Source organism: Rhinolophus sinicus, linkage group LG09 (genome assembly GCF_036562045.2).
Source record: "Rhinolophus sinicus isolate RSC01 linkage group LG09, ASM3656204v1, whole genome shotgun sequence".
Taxonomy (NCBI): Eukaryota; Metazoa; Chordata; class Mammalia; order Chiroptera; family Rhinolophidae; genus Rhinolophus; species Rhinolophus sinicus.
In genome coordinates, this window is record NC_133758.1 from 76,068,275 (window position 1) to 76,082,638 (window position 14,364).

At 33.0% G+C, this 14,364-nt stretch overlaps 1 protein-coding gene across 1 annotated transcript in view; it reads right to left on the reverse strand.

Moving 5' to 3' along the window:
- The window catches only part of PCLO (piccolo presynaptic cytomatrix protein), a 373,138-nt gene that overhangs the window by 95,565 nt on the left and 263,209 nt on the right, over window positions 1-14,364 (reverse strand). The gene's annotated exons all lie outside the window — the stretch shown is intronic.

Consider the following 14,364-nt stretch of genomic DNA (forward strand, 5'->3'; position numbering starts at 1 on the left):
TGGTTTAATGCTTTCCTGTTACTACCTTGAAATTCTTAATAATCTTTGTACAAAGAGCCCTACATTTTCATTTTGCACTGGGTCCTGTAAATTATGTTGCTGTACTTGTTACAGAGCATTTAATGTTTGCCTCTCTACTTAGAAAGATAATTTTTATATAAAAAGTGGTATAATAATTAATATTTCAATATTTTACTTTTAGTTTCTTTGGTCTGTTTTATATAAACTGTCAAAATAATTTAGAGGCAAATATTTGGCACAGATCAGATGGTACTAATATGTGGCTACGTTTGCTGGGTATAAATTAGATGAAACCACTTTGAGTGCCCAAATATTTTTGAATACTACCGGCTTTACCTGAGAAAAATATATGTATGCCATATTAGGCTATAATTAAATAAAATACTTGCACAATTAGGTTTTCAATGAATTTCACAGACGCTTACATGAACTTCCCTATTGCTCAAAATTGGTTTCAATGTGAAATTCTTAACATGACATGATTGAGTTTTCAAAAGTTTTAATGATTTCAATATACATCAAAAAGAATATTACCAGTTTCAAACAAGTAAGGGAAATGCTTTTACTATAGTGAAATGGCAAAAGAAGTTCATAAAAATGCCCACAATAACACAAACAAGAATGACTTTTCTATAACTTACTCCAAGAAAACTTTATCTTCAGATGGGCCTTAGGCTTGTTTCAACAATCCCAGACTGTTGTACACATAAAACAAGAAAATTACATAAAGTACAGTGGAAATACCACTAAAGAAAATTTTAGTACTGAAAGATGAAAAGCACACTGAAAAACACACTTTTGTTTTTTTTTACTCAGGAGAAAGAGTACATGTGTGAACAGATGATTTTGAATGGAAACAAATTAATGGTGTTATAATCCAGAAATTGCATTGTCACTTTTCTGCAGAAGCATGTTCTATGAAAAGAAATAGCTGCATAATTTTCATGATGCTTCTGTTGAATTTATCCGTTCATTTTTCATATCACAAAATAAAAGAACAAATTTACAAAACATAATTATCCAGTGAAATGAGAACTGATTCTAGTCATAACAAAGGAAAACTGTTTAGAATCATTAATAACATTGCTGAAAAAATATATACAGATAACTAGGGTCTTGCCTAGATATGTACGTGATATCATGACCTACACAATCTGCTCTATCCCATGATATACCAGCTGAACTTTTCCCTTCACTCAGTTTCCCACCAGCGTTGGTGCAGTGCTTTAGTTCAAATGATTCTGCCAGTTCTTTTATCCTTTTATTCCTGGTTTCAATGGTGAGTATCGGATACTATAGGGAATATAACTACTTAAACATCGTTTTTTAAAACCACCTCCCCTTTCCATTGCTTCTCCAACTTCTTAAAATCCTATAAGAACCACACTAAAATAACAAAGTGGATATATAATTCAATTATTATTAATTCATATGATGGTTTTAGTAGTTGTGAGAATTAAGTATCATATATTTCAAATACAGTAATTTTGAAAAATATGTTAATTATAAAATTCTATAAACTTTTAAAATACACACAAAAATTTGTTGAACATGATCATACAACATGGAAGTTCACTAAAATCGTATTTTATCATTTAATTGATTTAAATGTAAGCACATTCAAACGTCAGATAACTTTTTACTTTGACTTTGTTTAAGAAATATTTCCTAGAAGATAGTATAAATACATATAAATGGTTAAATCTATTATTTAGCATTATGAGCAAATATTTATATTCTCAACATATGTATCAACATGTTTGTTAACAAATTGTTCAAGTTTGAGATTATACAGATGATTCTTCAATTATATCCCTAGAAAGTGCCTATTCTAATAGCTTTTAATAAGCACAATAAGACAATCTGAATTTTTGCTGAATGTGCAACAGTGATGATAAGACTTTCTGCTCAAAATCTTATACTTAATAGTTTATTAAAAACCAAAAAAAGACAAAAATCAGATAATTTTTGAATTAAAAAAAATCAGTCAACATAAAATGTTCTCAAACGTGTCTTTTATAACTTTGGGGATAGTTAATGTTGCATGCTCAAACTGGCACTAGCTTTTCTTACCTTTATAATACAAAATTTAGTATATTATTTCTTTGTCTATATTTAATATTTACCATTACTTCAAAAACATTTATGGATTAAAATTATTGAGTTAACAGTCAAAATCTTATAGGTTACTGTACATTCTAAGATATATCACACAAAAGCTAGTGACTTTTATTTATTTATTCCACATACATTTTTTTCAGCACCGAGGTGGCAGGCAATACACAATTCATTATCTTTGTATTCATCACCACCTTTGTGCTGTTATAAGCTAATATTTTATGCTGTCATATAAAGTAATAAAAAATGATATTCTACTAGAAATAAAACAGAAATATCTTGGCAATTTGTAAAATGAAGATGATTCGAAAAGAAGGAAATTCAGAAGTGTTATAATTATATGAAGAAAATCCCATACTCATTAGTAATTAGAAAGCACAAATTAAAGCAATAATGCAAATGAATGAGTTAATAAACTCTTGTCATCTTGTAAAATGTTTGAAAGAAAATACCATATGTTGGCCAGGATGTGTGATTAGGGGATCTTGACTTCAGGGGAGATTATATTTACTAGATGGTTGTTCAGCTTTATCCCAACTCTATGATGTAAGGATACTATGACCATATCAGTATAAAAAATAAAACTGCTTATTTATAATTTATAAACATGTAATAATTTTAATGGGAATATAAATAAGTGCAACTCTGGAGGGCAATGAGGCAGAACATTGTTAAGTTGCTCTCTGTGACCCAGAAGTCTCCTCCTTGAGTATCTGTTTATGGGGAAGTGGCAGTATCAGGAGAAACAGACAATTAGAATGCAGTGAATGCTCACAATGGAAACACTACACAGAGTTTGCAGGACACAGACCATGCCAGGTGTTAACACCAAAAGGTGAATCTATCTAAAAATCATTTGCAAGTAAAACCGAGTGAGGAAGAGGAACTGATCTATAGGACAATTGCATTTATGCACATTAAAATGATATCCACATATTAGCCTTATACATTTTATAAATAAATAATAGACATCACATAAATTATAATAGTTACTCATGGAGAAAAGGGAATGGGAAAATAAAATGAGATAAATGAGTTAATAAATGACAAAAAACTACACACACACACACACACACACACACACACAGGAGAGGACCCCTTACATGAATCAATGAGGTCAGTGTACTATGAAATGAGAGTCTGACACAGCTGGGGTAAAGAAAAACATAACAAAACTTAATTAAAAAAAAATATATATAATATCTTATTCATAATTTCTTGTTGTATAACCTTTTCTCCACTGATATTATAAACGATGACTATAGATTAATTTACTAACTTTGGACATCCACTCCCATGAGTCCAATAAATTAGCCGCAGCAGCAAAGCCTCAGCTGAACTGGTCATCTGCCCTGGTTTTCTAAATGGTGAACAAATCCTACAAGTGAGTATCAGGGGTCTAATACATTGTCGCTGTCAGTTATATTAATTACTCATGGCAGGGTTAATAAGAGAAATACATACATATATGAATGGATTGTATTAGTTTTTAAATTTTTTAAAAACTATTTTACAACTTTAACTTATTTGTACATTAACATGAAAGAAAGGAAGGAAAGAAAGAAAGGTGGAGGAAAGGGAAAAAAAGAAAAGGGAAAGAAGAATGGCAGGAGGGACTCTGTTAAAGTGTAAAAATGATAGTATTTGAATAGTGTCCTGCTTATTTACAGGTCAAAGGAGATGCCCTCAATCATAATAAAACATTCAAAACCCAGCTATATGTTCCCAAGGAAACTCATCTACAAGTATATAGTTTTAAGTTTGGAAAGTATCTTGTTGAAGAGCAAATCTCATAATATTGTCATTTTTATCACAGTCATTATTATTTCTATTATTTTACTCTCAGAACTCATAATCCAAGCAAAACTTAAAATAGAGCCTCAGTATACAAAACATACAAAAATGGAGCTACGTCCACTGAAGCAGGCTCCATCTACTTGCTTTCCTTCCTCATTCTCCAGTTCCACTCTTAGATGCTTGCAGGAATCTTGCTTATCTGATCAATCTGAATAAGTTATGAGTTTAAAATGACTTTACAACTTCTGTTAACTAGGACATTGTCTCTAAAGATACACTGGAAGGAAGATAATCTGAATTTCATTTATTGAAAATGGAGTCTGAATTGCTTTAAAAAGAATACAGTGGATTATTACAGTTTGGTTATTTTCTCAGCAATTCCAATAATGCTTTCAAATACAACAATGTGTATGTGTGTGCCTGATATTTCATTAAAATATTAAAATCTACTCATCTTTAAATAAGGACTATATGTATTGTTTTCAAAAGATATATAGTTTATCTATCAGGTATGTGTTTTATCAACTAACATGCTGCTGGGAGTTGACTATTGATACTTTCTCTTCTCTATAATAAAATTGTGTTCCTATTTAGCTTGATTATTTACTAGCTGTTGTGACCTTCAGCAAATTGGTTAATCCATCATCTTTGGCTTCCTCCAGGTAATTATATTTGCTAGATCACTATTTTATTTCTACTTTATGATATGGAGGACACTATGACTATGACAGAATGAAAAACAAAGCAACTGTTTGTTTATAACTGATGAAAATACAATTTTGAGCTGTAGGTTTAAATGACAAATTTAACAAATATTTTAGAATCCTGAAAGTTCCATATTGTTTTAAATTATTTTCCTTTTCAACAACTTTTCTTTCCATATATACTAAAACTTTCAAGCACAGGAATCATGTCATCTACTTTTTCTTTTGTTGCATTCCCCACATTTCCTCTCACTGTCCTCACTGGCAGCTGTTCCAATTCTTCTGGCTGGTCTTGCCTCCCCAGGGCTCCTACAGCATCACCCTACTTAGATTATCTTCTCTGGGCATTGCTGCATTTGTTCCTGGATTGGTTAACTCAGGGGCTGGAACATTCAATCTGTAGTATGAATCTAAATTTGGTTTAAATTTACATGCCACACAGACAAAGTACCTACAGCTAATGCCATTTAAACTAAAAATTACTTTCAATTTAAAATATCAAAATTTTACTTTATTAAAATATGCATTTAAAAATGTTTGATATGGCACAGTTTACTCTCTTCATAGTATAAAGGTAATCAAATTAAACTCATTAGAATAATTAACATAAATGTTATAAATGCATATTCCTCCAAATTTCAGTACTATTAAACTTCATTACCATATATAATTACATTTTCATATATATACATATATATGTATATGCATATATATAAAATGAGATTTGGGGTAACTTTTTGCTTTTTTGCTTTAAGCTATTGTACATCTTACATTGAGTAGATTCAAGCTCAAAATAAATGAAACAGATTGTTAAGCAAAAGTATAATTTATGATACATTATGATAACACATTCTATTTCTTCCTTGGGCAGACTATCGACAAGAGTTCTTTAGAGAAATGTTATACATCTCAGATATATTTTTAAATAATTCAGAATTGGAGAAGTTAAGTTCTCTATTTAAAACTGTCATTAATTTGGGGTGTGATCTTGAGCAATTCAATTTCCAAGTTTCATCTTTCACTCACACTTTTTGTGGAGACCCAGCAATTAAAATCAGCAAAGGATGGCTTGCATATATAAATTCTCAAATGAAATGAATTTATATATTTTTAAAAATTCTCACATTTTGAATATAAAAAGTATATAACAATTATCGAAGACTACAGTTCAACTGTTTTTATTTTTTCCATATTTCTTTTGTAGATCTGAGTACATTAAAAATATTTAGAATCAATGACTTCTACACTCACAGATCTCAAATAGATTTAGCTTCAGTTATAAAAAAGAATTGTAAAGAAAATTGATTATCACATATTTTACAGTATTAATAATCAATAATAAAACGGTCAATGAAGGATTGGATGAACCAAATTACAAGATGTATTGTAAAAGCACATCACAACTATTTTATAAATACATTATAAATCAGGCAAGAATGTTCTAGTTTTAGTCTTTTATACATGTTAGAAAAATGAATCATGAGTTAACATGACTTTTCTAACATCATACAGTTAGTTAATGGTAGTGCAGAAATATAAATTCCATCTAACTGTTGTATCAGTAAATACATTTAACTTATGTATTGTATCATTTAACTTATGTCAGTTAACCTACATCCTAGACCATCTGGATATATAAACAGTGTTCAAACATGGAAAACCTATCCCAAAGAACACATATGTTACTTGTAATGCCATTTTAATCACAATAAGGAAAGATAATTTAGAAATTGTATTAATTATCTGTATGAAAATATTATTTGACGACTTGGGTTTACAAAAATTGAAGACATTATTGAATAAGCAGAAGGTTGTTGTGGGATGTATCATTTTATATTGGGTAAACGATGACAATTAGGAATGAACAAAACTTGACCAGCTTTCTTATCTCTTTTATCCACTCCATTCCCCCAAAAGAACCCAGTATCACATTTCCACAGGCATATTGATGGGAAATTATGCTAAGCCTTGCTGGGAGAGAAAAGAATGTAGGAAGGATTGCTCAATGTCACTAATGATCAGGAAAATGCAAATCAAAACCGCAATGATATATCAGAAGGTGCAGAAATTGAAACCCTTGTACTCTGTTGGTTAGAATGCACTATAGAAATGCCACTGTAGAAAACTGTATGAAGTTTCCCGAAATTAAAAATGAAATTACCACATGACATAGCAATCCCATTTCTGGATACTTATTCTAAAGAATTTATCCAAAATAATCGAAACCAGGAGCTTGAAAACACAGTAGCACTCCCATGTTCATTGCAGTGTTATACACAAAAGCCAAAATGTGGAAATAACCTAAATATCCATTGACAGATGAACAGATAAAGCAAATGTAGTTTACACATACAATGGAATATCACCCAGCCTTTTAAAAGGAGGAAATCTTGTAATATAAGACCACATGCATGCACCTTGAGGACATTATTCTAAGTGAAATAATCCAGTCACAGAAGGACAAATAGTGCATGATTCCATTTCTATGAGATATCTAAAATAGTCAAACTCAGAAGCAAAGGACAGAATGGTGATTGCAAGGGGTTGTGGGAGGCAGAAATAGTTTCTAATTAACTTGAACAAAATTTCAGTTATGCGTTGTGCCTGTAGATAAGAATATTGCATTGTACACTTAAAAATCTGTGAAGATTTCTAGATCTCGTGTTAAGAGCACTAATTACATTAAAAAAATAAGTAAAGAAAGAATATAGGATGAATGAAAGGAATAGATGAAGAGTCGTTCTTGTGAGGTGATATCCCCAAACATGCTGGTTGGAAGTTCAAAGGCAGTGAGGAGCAGCATCCTGCTTGCTAATATTATTCAAGGAAGATGACATTACCTCAAAAAAAAATTATTTGTGGTGCCATTAGAAAAGTTAACACTAGATTCTGCGGCTTTCAACCTAGGCAGAACCACTCTCATGAAAACTTGGTCACACACAATTAAGGGAGCCACCCAGGTTCAAGAACTGTGCTGGCTTGGACATGGCTCTCTCAGTGATATGGATCAGTGTGCAGGGGACCAACCCCCAGTATTCTAGAATGTGTAAGACCCTCACTGGGAATTTCCACCAAGCTGATGGGCCAGGAAACATCAAATAATGAATGCCATTCAATTTCTCACCAGTAGATGAAGGGGAGGTTGAAAATGATTACATTTGATTTCCAGGAAAAAAAATATGATGTATTTCACTGCAGTACGGCTGTTGCAAATTCATGTGTTTTAAACACTTAAGGAAAATAGGGGCATATAATTAGCCATGATTTGTGGTTGAACTTGAGAAGATTATGAAAGGATTCTGTTTCTGATCACTATGACCACTACAATAATCTAGTATTCCAGTCCAATATTTCCTGGAAGGAATGGTATTCTTGTAGATGCCAAAGTGACTCTATGACTATAGTTTATGGTGGTTAGAATTGGGTGCATTATTTGAAACAGACTAAAACAGAATGTGCTGAATGAGGTAGGAGAAGGGGTATGGGTAGATTAGTAAAATGTTATTGATCCCAAGAAAATAATATAACGTGGAATTATCCAATGATGGGTATGTAAGGTAATCATCTTATTCAAAGTAGATTGCAGTTCATAAATTGATAGCTTTTTTTAGTTTAATTTCCCAATCTATTTTGTTAAAATACTGAGAATGAATCTTTTCTGTTGGCTTTGTAGTTAAATGATATTAACAGATTAACACCATCAAATATGAAAAATACCATGAGCAGCTAACAGTAACAGACTAATCCAATAATGCTCTCATGATTATACAGAGAAGTTAATTGAAAGGGCATAGGAAGCTAGGGTAAGTGACATAACTGCGTATAAGAAATACCTGCCTTAACTGTTGTCTCCTCTGCTTAAGTATCCCTAGTGAATCATTAAGGATTTTAACTTTAATTACATTATTTACCTTTTTGATATTCATGTATTCTAAACTGCTCCCTCTTTAATTTTAATTAAATGAATCCCACTACTCAGACAATAAATTGTAAAATTAAAAAAAATATATTTGTGGTACCATTACAAAAGTTAACACTAGATTCTGTGGCTTTCAACCTAGGCAGAACTACTCTGATGAAAACTTGGTTACACACAATTAAGGGAGACACCCAGGCTCAAGAATTGTGCTGGATTGGAAAAAATATCATCACTTTATACTAAGAAAACTGTTACCTAATATATGCAGGAACTATCCATCCAAACCAGTGGCAAAATCATCATTATCATCACCATCATCATCATCTCCACTGAGCATATGTGCAAGGACTATACAAATTCCATTTCATAAGATTACTTGACAGATAAAATGTGTGGAATTTTGCTTTGATTACCAAGGCGAAACTTTAAATCATGTGTAAAATCAGACAAAAAAGAAATGACATTTATGAAAAGGAAAGTTATAAAAAGAAATCTCCCAATTGAAATTTAAGACCACAGGGAAAATTCAAATAGTATAAGAAAATAAAGTTTTTTTTTTAACAAAGAAGTGGGGAGTTTTTGTCATAACCCAAGTACTTATCACTAGAAATATTACAACATGATCAAATCGCTGTGCACAAAAAAGTTGTTTTTACCTTTCGCTTATTTTTCAGCCAAAGACACTATATAATTCTTATGAATGGTATAATCACTACTAAAGGACTGAAATTTTCATGGATAAATTATTTTCAGCACTACTTAGTTAGCTCCACAAGCAGCACACCCAAAGTGTGGAATCAACAGACATAAGAGCCTACAGGGGCGAATCTCCCTCTGTAGGATCAGCACCCATGCAATAGTTCAACACTGTGGGCACAGCCAATCCTCACAGTCAGTCAGCTTGGGACTCAATCCCCCCCAGTGATGTGCCAAAAGCAATCGAGGCTCAACTACAACAGGAAAACACACACGACACAGTCAAGGGACACACCCAGAAAACATGCACAGGAGATCAGAGAGACTGTGTCACTGGACAGGACACATACTATAAAAAGTCACCCAGAAAAGACTGAGAGACATAGGAGATCCACCTAATACATAAAAGTAAGCATAGAGAGGCAGCCAGAATGAGGTAACAGAGAACCATATCCCAAATAAAACAATAGAGAAACCTCTAGAAATAGAACTAAATGAAACGGAGGCAACCAATCTACCAGAGACAGTTTAAAACTCTGGTTATAAGAAGGCATAAGGAACTTTCAACAAAGAAACAGTAAGCATAAAGAAAGACATAGAAACCATAAAAAGGAACCAGTTAGAAATAAAGAATACAATAATTGAAATGAAGCATACACTAGAAGGAATCAACAGCAGATTAGATGAAGCAGATGATCAAATCAGCAACTTAGAAGACAAGGTATCAGAAAACACCCAATTGAAACAACAAAAAGGAAAAAGAATAATCATAAAAATCAAAACTAAAGCAAACATAGTTCAATGGACCTGTGAACCAACATCGAGCACAACAACATTTGCATCCTAGGAGTACCAGCAGGAAAAGAGAACAAAACCTGGGATCAAGAACCTATTTGAAGAAATAATGACTGAAAACTTCCCTAACCTGGTGAAAACCAAACAAAACAAACAAACATAAAAACATGCAAGGCCGGAAGGTGCAGAGAGTCCCAGACAAGATGAACCCAAACAGGCCCACACCAAGACACATCGTAATTAAAATGCCTAAGGTTAAAGACAAAGAGAGAATTTTAAAAGCAGCAAGAGAAAGACAATTAATTACTTGTATGGGAGATCTGGTAAGATTATCAGCAGATTTTTCAACAGTAACATTGCAGGTCAGAAGGGAGTGGCAGAGAAAATTCAAAGTAATGAAAAACAAGGGCCTACAACCAAGACTACTTTACCCAGCAAGTCTATCATTTAAAATTAGAGGAGAGATGAAGAGCTTCACAGACAAGAAAAAGCTAAAGGAATTCATCACCACCAACTCAGTATTATAAGGAATGTTAACAGGATTTTTTTAAGCAGAAGAAAGAAGAAAACAAACAAAGATAAAAAATATGAATAATAAAATGAAATAACCATGTATCTATCAATAATCACTTCAAATGTGAATGGGTTAAATGCTCCAATCAAAAGGCATAAGGTAGATGAATGGATAAGAAAACAAGACCCATGCATATGCTGTCTACAAGAGACCCACTTCAGATCAAAAGACACATAAATTGAAAGTAAAGGGATAGAGAAAGATTTCACACAAATGGAAATGAGAAAAAAGCTGGGTGAGTGATACTTACATGGGCAAAACAGACTTTAACATGAGGCTCAATCTCTTCCCCAAAACTCTTTAGTAGGTAAAGTATCTCATAAACATGGATTACAGAAGGATCCCCTACATTTAATGCTTAAGACACAGTTAGTTTCTGTGATTCAGCAAGTCACACACAAAATTAGTTGATGAGAAAGGTTGGTTCAGACACTGGGAACCAGACACCTGATACATGCTATGATTCTGTTAAATAACATGATGTATTATCAGTGAATAAAAGACCATCAAAGTTATATGAACAGACATTCATTGTATGCATGTCCATTGATTTTAATCACAACATGAGGTTTGCTGATTAATATATATTGTTGATACGAAGAAAATTTTAGATGCCTTTTAAAAGATTAGCCAAAACTATGGTTTTACAGTTCGGAGGTGATATACGAGGTGTGATCAAACAATAGGGTGAATGTTTAAATTAAAAAAAAAAAATATTACAGTAAAAGACACATTGCCATTAATCCCCCTCAAAATATTCCTCCTCGCTTCGAACACACATATCCCATCATTCCTGTCACTTTCTGAAGCAGTTCTGGAAGTCCCCTCGTGTCTTTAGGTGTGCTGTCGTGGCTGCCTTGATGTCCTGAATCGATTCAAAATGTTTACCTTTCATGGTCATTTGGACTTTGGGGAAGATCCAGAAGTCGCATGGTGCCAAATTCGGTGAATAAGGTGGATGAGGACACACCATAATGTTTTTATTTGACGGAAATTGCCATACCAGAAGTGATGTGTGACATAGAGAGTTGTCGTGATGCAGGATGAAGTAAAGACACTCATGAAAGAGGACTTCTAGAACAGCTTCAGAAAGTGGTAAGAATGATGGGATAAGTGTGTTCCAAGCAAGGGGGAGTATTTTGAAGGGGAGAAATGGCAATGTGTCTTTTACTGTAATAATATTTTTCTGTTCAAACATTCACTGTATCTTTTCATCACACCTTGTAGATACATGAGAAATGGCTTAATTGCTTCAAGCATTACAATATATATTGTTTTATTTATTCAGGTCTGATATTTAAAGTAATATACTATTATAGCAGACACCTCTACCAGTTCAATACTCCCTTACAGAAAGCCTGAATTTTGTAAGATCAGTTCAGTTGTCTGTGAAAATATCTATCCTTAACAAAGTAGCTTCTACAGCTAACCGAGTGCTTTATAGTTAACTAAGCATACAAAATACATCAGCTCCTTTCACACTCACTGTTAACTCTGTGAGATAGGTGAAGTAGGTTGAAATCTCTTAATTACAGATGAGATCAAAAGAGACTGAGAATATAAGTAACTTACCTAAAGTCATGAAAATTGCATTAATCCAGTCTTCTGATTCCAAGTTTGGGGCTTTTTCACTAGTAGTAGTCTATGTGCCTGCAGTTCAGAACTCAGGCCTGACTACGGACAATTATCCAAGCATGTACAGATACATGGGGCACAGAATTCAAGCTTAGCATGCCAATTTTCTTCTTACCATCAAAGATCTCTACAGCAAAGGTAAGCACAGCTCCTTCAGCATTTACGTGAAACACTATGCCAAACACTGTATTATATGTTTCTGAAATATTCTTTCTAAATCTGGTAACAATTTTGCAGACTATTATCACAATTTCTGGAGAATGCCTAGGTACCAAAAGTCAAACTACTTATGCAGGCAGTAAGGACCAGATATGAATTGAAATTTTAATGTGTCTGACTGTAAAAACATTTTCTCTCTATATGAGAAATGCTAAGGCATTGGCAGATTGAAGATTTGGCGTGGATATTAAACAGAGAGTTTAGCATCCTTGCTTCAAGAAAAAGCGCTCCAAGTTCACACACTTACAAAATGTAGCCTGTTCTATGGCTTATTGATTAGATAAATCCAGAAATTTAAGTCCAGAAACAGTATCACTTGAGCATACATAAACATTTCAAGGTATATCACCCTTGTTGATAAAAGCAATCAAATTAGAATTTGGAGTTTTATACATACTAAAAATGTATAAAATAGGGCAATTACTTAGTTTTCTGATGTCCCTATTAGAAAAATTATGATTCAAATGGAATTTTCTCCTCATAAATTTAAAAATAAATTGATAAAGAAGAGAAACATCTTACTTTGTCTTGGCAATATAGCTAATCACTGATATCCTGACAAGGTAAATATGATCACTGCATCCTACAAATAATATAACCTACCAGCGCAGGTATCCAAATTTCATATTTTTCTTTCTAGGAGATAGTTCCCTAAATCTTTATTAGAAAATCTGTATCGACATAAAACATGATCTTGTGTGACGTGTACCTGACACACTAGCTGGTGGGAATCTTGAGAAAGCTCATGCTAATTACCATCCATACCTGGTAATGCCCCTGGAACAAGAACAAGGAGGCTCACTCATCTGTGTGGTATGTTTCTTGATCGCCAACCTTGATCACTGCCATGCCATCTGTAACATATGCCAAAAAAGCATAAGCAGAAATAGAGACTTTCTTGCCTAGGAACATTCTCCCTTAAGTTACACAGGAGTGAGTCTTCTAATAATACTCCTGGGAAATAGCTCTGCTACCATAGACTTCTTCAGGACAGGGAGTTCCAGAGGCCAACTTCTAAAATCAAAACCACCGTTCCAAAAACAGCTAACCTCACCTTCACTCCAAGCCCAGATCTTCAGTCATAAATCCAACAGTGTTTTCTTGACAGAAAGCCTGTCAGTTCATCTTTAAGAAGCGCTAGCTATCTTGACTAATATTACCTACATCGACACAACAAATTTAAAAATATCCATGAATTAGAATTTATGACACAGGCATATTTCCTCACAGAAGAGCATATGGACAAACAAAGATGAACTCATTGCTTTACAGGCCTAACAGCCTGGGAGAAGCTAACTTTCCATATACTCTGGCTAAATGTATAAGCAAGCATTGGATAGAACTGGCTTTAACCTTTTGCTCTCCTCGTCTATTTTCCAACTGATTCATTAAGAAGGTTCTTGAAGATATATCCAGATCTGAACACTATACTCCTATCTTAGCACCAAACAGCTTTCCAGAAATTTTCCAAATTTATTTAATTATGAAGAATATTAGGTTGGTGCAAAAGTAATTGCAGTTTAAAAGGTTAAAAATAATTGCAAAAACTGCAATTACTTTGCACTAACCTAATAGTAAGTTTAACAATTGCTATGTGTTTATTTTGTAAATGTTCTAACTTTTTTTGTATTGATTCAGAATACACTGATTAAATCTTTAGGTTAAACAAAAGGTCAGGCATTATGAACCCATTGAAGACTCAAATAGACATGACTCAATCAGTCATGTCTTCAAAAAAAGATACTTTTTCCCCCCAAAATTAATCTATACCTTAATTATAATCACTATCAAACTTCAACAGTTTTTCGTGGAAACTGATAAGTTGATTTTGGAATGTGTATGCATAATCAATGGTAAAGCATTGTCCCAAGAGAATTTTGATGAAG